This window comes from Heterocephalus glaber, unplaced genomic scaffold (genome assembly GCF_053883595.1).
Source record: "Heterocephalus glaber isolate CG9 unplaced genomic scaffold, H.glaber_assembly_v1.0 deba00001531, whole genome shotgun sequence".
In the NCBI taxonomy this organism is placed as follows: domain Eukaryota; kingdom Metazoa; phylum Chordata; class Mammalia; order Rodentia; family Bathyergidae; genus Heterocephalus; species Heterocephalus glaber.
Genome location: NW_028258329.1, coordinates 19,001,672 through 19,006,893, shown reverse-complemented (window position 1 = coordinate 19,006,893; position 5,222 = coordinate 19,001,672). Strand labels below are relative to the sequence as shown.

At 40.7% G+C, this 5,222-nt stretch overlaps 1 pseudogene; it reads left to right on the top strand.

The window, feature by feature from the left end:
- Window positions 1-1,106: 1,106 nt before the first annotated feature.
- On the top strand, window positions 1,107-2,220 carry LOC101726537 (KH domain-containing, RNA-binding, signal transduction-associated protein 3 pseudogene; annotated as a pseudogene).
- The last annotated feature ends 3,002 nt before the right edge of the window (window positions 2,221-5,222 follow it).

The following is a 5,222-nucleotide window of genomic DNA, read 5'->3' as shown; positions in this document are numbered from 1 at the left end:
CTTCTTTCCTTCTTTCTACTTCTAGTCTCCTGATAGCTTTTACCATGATCAGCTGTAGAATTTAGTCCAATACTTTTTCTCTAACTAGTGGCAGGATCATATGGCTTTTTCCTTTCCTTTGTTAAAATGATGACTTTTGGGGATGGATCTTCCAATGCTGAACCAACACTGCCATCCCTATAATAAAACCACTTTCTACATGCTGCCAGATCTGACTTCTAATAGTTTATTTTGTTAAACAAATTTCTATCTATGTTCATACGTTTTTCTTCTATTATCTTTATCCAGTTTTAGTATTAGCACAATGTTGATTTCCTAAAATGAGGGGAGAAGTGTTCTTCTTTTTTTTGCTTTAAATGTTTGATATAATTTATCAGTTAAAAAGTATATGAGCCTGTTGTTGTCATATAGGTAGCTAATTCAAATTTTATATTTCCTCCAGAGTCAGTTTCATTAATTTGTCTTCCAAGGTACTTCTTAAAAGTTGTCAAATTTATTTCAAAAAAGATTTTTGTAATATGCTTTCTATACCCTTTTAAATTCTTTAAAATCTGTGGTAATGTCTTCTAGATCTTGATATTGTAACTTAAAAAATGTGTAAGTGATATTGTGTAATAGGAAGAAAAGGTCTAAAAGAGTAGGGAAAGTGGGAGGAGTAGGGGAAAAGAAAGAAGGGAAAAGAGAAATATGAGAAAAAGGAAAAAAATGGAAACAAAATCTTTGCAAATAGGGAAGAGTGGAGGGGGTGAAGGGAGGGCAGGGGAAGGGGAAAACAATAAGAACCAAGATACCCAGGTAAAGGTACAGGATCCCAATGATGAATGTGACTGTTTTATACCGAAAATGTACCAATAAATTTAATGGGGGGGGGAATAGACTGGCAGAATGGATTAAGAAGCAAAATCCAACAATATGCAGTACGCAAGAAACACACCGGTGCGCGCAGGGGCGCGGGGGCTGCCTGCCTCGGGGTCCCGGAGCGCGCCACCCACCGGCCACAGGCCGCCCGTCCACACCCCCGGCGCCTTGGCTGCGCCCGGAGCGTGGGGCCGCGTGCCCCAGGCGACGGCCGCAGGCGCGGGCTCTCGAGGTCGCCTGGGCCGCGCGGCGTCTGGCCCGGTCCGCGCTGCCGGGGCCGGGCGGGTCTGGCTTCGGGGCCGCGTCCGGAGCCAGGCTCCGGCGAGCATGGACGAGAAGTACCTGCCCGAGCTGATGGCGGAGAAGGACTCGCTGGACCCGTCGTTCACGCACACCCTGCGCCTGGTGAGCCGAGAAATAGAAAAGTTTCAAAAAGGAGAAGGCAAGGATGAAGAAAAGTACATTGATGTGGTGATTAATAAGAACATGAAGCTGGGACAGAGTTAATTCCTGTAAAACAGTTTCCTAAATTCAACTTTGTGGGGAAACTTTTGGGTCCACGTGGCAATTCTCTGAAGCGTTTACAAGAAAAAACCTTGACAAAAATGTCCATCCTTGGAAAACGCTCCATGAGAGACAAGGCTAAGGAAGAAGAGTTGAGGAAAAGTGGAGAAGCTAAATACTTCCACCTCAGTGACGATCTCCATGTCCTTAGCGAAGTGTTCGCCCCACCTGCAGAAGCTTCTGCCCGCATGGGACATGCTTTGGAAGAAATCAAAAGGTTTCTCATCCCTGACTATAACGATGAGATCAGGCAAGCCCAGCTGCAGGAATTAACATATCTGAATGGTGGATCAGAAAACGCAGGTGTTCCCCTAGTTCGAGGGAAACCCACCTTGCGTACAGGAGGTGTGCCAACCCCAGCAATAACCAGGAGACGAGGAACAGTTACAGCCCGGCCAGTTGGAGTTGGGGTTCCACGAGGGACACCGACAACCAGGGGAGTCCTTTCTACCCGAGGGCCAGGGAGCCGGGGAAGAGCCCTTCTCACACCCAGAGCAAGAGGAGTCCCCCCACTGGGTACAGACCTCCACCCCCTCCCCCAGCACAGGAGGCCTATGGAGAATATGACTATGTCGATAGATATGGAACTGCTCATGATGAACAGAGTTACAATTCCTATGATAACAGCTACCTCACCCCAGCCCAAAGTGGCACTGATTACTATGATTATGGGCATGGGCTCAGCGAGGAGACTTACGATTCCTACGGACAAGAAGAGTGGACTAATTCCAGACACAAGGCACCTTCGGCGAGAACAGCAAGGGCGTCTACAGGGACCAGCCATATGGCAGATCCTGATTGTACTGTCTGATGTTGTGCAATAGCCAATATCCACCGTCCTGTATAACGTTCAAAGTAATTTTTTCTATGAACAATCCCTTTTTAAATAAATCAAAATGTTTAAAATCTGAATGGATGGAACTTGAAACTACTCTGTCAAAACATCAACCTGGTCAGGAAAAAAAAGACGTAAAATTTTGTTATTTCCAGTCTGTATATAAAAAAATAGGTCATCAAAAGGAAGAAAATAACTTCGATTAACTAGTGTTAAACAAAAAAAATAGGTTTACTAAATATGTTAATCCATTCTTTTAACATAAGCCTCACTTTCATTTTAAAGGTTTCCATAGAATTTAGTTATTTAATCTTTCAGCCATATGCTAGTTTTTTTTCTCTTGCCAACATGTGTAAAAAGGGAAGCCAATTACAAGTGCAAATAATGTGGTATTCTTTTGTAACTCAAGTCTTGAAATGTTCTGTAGTGTTAAGCAAAGTCTCTTCTTGCTTGATACTAAATAAACTTTTGAAAGAAAAAAAAAAAGAAACACACCTAGTGGGCTGGGGATTTAGCTCAGTGGTTTCCTCGTCTGCTGTGGAAGCACAAGGACCCGAGTTCGATCCCCAGTACTAAAAAAAAAAAAAAAAGACAAAAGAAACACACCTAGTTCAAAAAGAAACTCATAGACTGAAAGTAAAAGGATGGAAAACAGTTCTCCATGTGACAGGAACCCAGAAAAAAGCAGGGGCAGAAATCTTATTTGCAGACAAAGTAAATTTCAAACCAAAACTAATTAAGAGAGGCAAAGAAGGTCACTACATCCTTGTAGAGGGAACAATCCAAGAGAAAGAGATGACAATCATAAATATATATGCACCAAATACTAATGGTCCCAACTATACAAAACAAGTATTAGGGAACATAAAAAACCAAATAAGCTCTAATACAATTGTAATGGGGGACCTCAATACCCCACAGTCATAAATAGACAGATCATCTAGACAAAAAATCAACAAAGAAATACTAGAAATACTGAACTGAGCTTTTGAACAAATGGACTTTTTTTTTTTTTTGCTTAAATTCTTTTATTGGTACATTTTAGGTATACAATATGTTTACATTTATCATGGGGTACTTGTACCTGTACATAATGTATCTTGGTTCTTATTTTTTCCCCATTTCCTGTCCTCCCTTCACCCCCTCCACCCTTCCCTATTTACAAATACTTTATTTTCATTTTTTCCTTTTCTCATAATTTTTCCTTTCCCTTCTTTCCTTTCCCTTCTTTCCTTTCCCCTTCCCCTCCCACTTCCCCTACCCCTTTGGACCTTTTCTTCCTATTTCAAATTATCAGTTGTTCATTTTAATCATTTTAATCCTTATTTACACTTTCAGTTTCTCACACCAGAGAAACTATTTGGTATTTATACATGTGTGTCCTATTTATTTCACTTTAGAGTATGGCCTCAGTATGGATCCATTTAGCTATAAATGTCTCTAGTTTGTCATTCTTCATGACTGAGTAGTACTCCATTTTAGAAGAAAACCCCACATCTTCTTTATCCAGTTTCCTACTGATGGGCACTTGGGCTGTTTCCAAGCTTTAGCTATTACAAACTGTGCCGCTATAAACATAGGCACACATATATTGCTTGGTATGATTCTTTCAATTCTTTTGGGGAAGATACCCAGCAGGGGAATACCTGGGTCAAATGGGACCTCTAGTCCTAGTTCTTTGAGGTATCTCCACACTGATTTTCACAGTGGTTGCACCAGTCTGCACTCCCACCAACAATGGAGAAGGGTTCCTTTCTCCCTACGACCCCACCAGCATTTGTTATTGGTTGATTTCTTGATAGCAGCCATTCTTTCTGGGCTGAGGTGGAATCTCAGTGTTGTTTTCATCTGCATCCCTCAAATTACCAGTGATGTTGAACATTTCATATGTTTATTTGCTGCTTTTACTTCTTTGTCTGAGAAATGTCTGTTCATTTCGGATGCCCATTTTTGAATTGGGTCTTTAAATTTGGGGGATCTGATTTTTTTGAGTTCTTTATATATTCTAGATAGCATTCCTTTGTCTGAGGAACAGCTGGTAAAAAATTTTTCCCACATTGTGGGCTGCCTCCTTAGCTCTGTTGGTGGTTTCTCTTGCAGTGCAGAATCTTTTTAATAAGATGAGATCCCAGTTGTTGATTCTTTGAGCTAGTTCCCCTGCTACTGAGATTATGTTCATAAAGTTTTTTCCTATGCCAATGTCTTCAAGAGTTCTACCTAACTTATCTTCCAGCAAATTTAGTGTTTCTGTTTTAATATTTAGATCTTTAATCCACTTCATTCTTAGTTTAGTGAACAGTGAAAGATAGGGATCTAGTTTTAATATTTGGCAAGTTGAAATCCAGGTTTTCCAAAACCATTTATTAAAGAGGCTATCTTTCCTCCAGTGAGGGTGGTTGCCTCTTTTTCAAAGATGTGGTGGCTGAGTATGTCTGGAGTTGTCTCTGCATCTTCCAATCTATTCCACTGATCCTCGGGTCTGTTTCTTTGCCAGTACCAGGCTGTTTTTATCACAGTAGCTTTGTAGTATAGTTTCAAATTGGGGATTGTGATACCCCTTGCCATGTGTCTGTTGCCTAGAATTGCTTTTGTTATTCTAGGTCTCTTCTGGTTCCAAATAAATTTTTGAATTGTTTTCTCTAGTTCTGTGAAATATATTGTTGGAATTTGAATCAGCCTTGCATTAAATCTATATAGCAGTTTTGGAAGTATGGCCTGAACAAATGGACTTACTAGATTTCTACAGAGTGTTCCGCCCCACAAAATCAGAATATACATTCTTTTCAGCTGAACACTGGTTATTCTCCAAAATAGACCACATACTCGCTCATAGAACATGTTTAAGTACATACAAAGGAACTGACGTTATCCTGTGTATATTATCAGACTATGGTGCAATTAAACTAGAGATCAATAGCATAAGAAACCGCAAGAACTTCACAAACACATGGAAATTGAATAACAC